Source organism: Sphaerodactylus townsendi, linkage group LG15 (assembly GCF_021028975.2).
Source record: "Sphaerodactylus townsendi isolate TG3544 linkage group LG15, MPM_Stown_v2.3, whole genome shotgun sequence".
Classification (NCBI taxonomy): domain Eukaryota; kingdom Metazoa; phylum Chordata; class Lepidosauria; order Squamata; family Sphaerodactylidae; genus Sphaerodactylus; species Sphaerodactylus townsendi.
Window position 1 is genome coordinate 27442392 of NC_059439.1, and position 745 is coordinate 27443136.

The window sequence follows — 745 nt, forward strand, 5'->3', positions numbered from 1 at the left end:
AGCAAAAACTACCAGGCCATGGCCACACACCTAACAGGCCATGGCCACACAGCTAACAGAAAACCCTCACCTGCCAGTTGGTTGTGGCTGCGAAAGTCTTTGACAATACATTGGAAATTATAATTCATAGTCAGGTGGCACAAACAACAGATTTTCAGTACCTCACTAGAGACAGATGTGTTTTTGAGGTAGAACAGCCCTATAAATACAAAATATTAGTTTTTTTAAAATAATAATCATGAGACTTATTACCTAATAGTAATAAAGACACCTGATACCTTTTACACTATTTATAACTATTTATGTTGGTTTTGTAATATTTGGGTACAAATTTTGGGTATTAAGAACCGTTCATTTTTTTTCCCGCCATCAAGAGGCACTTTTGCACATGCGGAATAATGAAGAAGAGTTTGGATTTATATCCCCCCTTTCTCTCCTGCAGGAGACTCAAAGGGGCTGACAATCTCCTTGCCCTTCCCCCCTCACAACAAACACCCTGTGAGGTAGGTGGGGCTGAGAGAGCTCCGAGAAGCTGTGACTAGCCCAAGGACACCCAGCTGGCGTGTGTGGGAGTGTCCAGGCTAATCTGAATTCCCCTGGGTGGGGGGGGGGGGGGGTGGGGGGGGGGGGGGGTGGGGGGGGGGGGGGGGGGGGGGGGTGGGGGGGGGGGGGGGGGGGGGGTGGGGGGGGGGGGGGGTAGGGGCTGACAATCTCCTTGCCCTTCCCCCCTCACAACAAACACCCT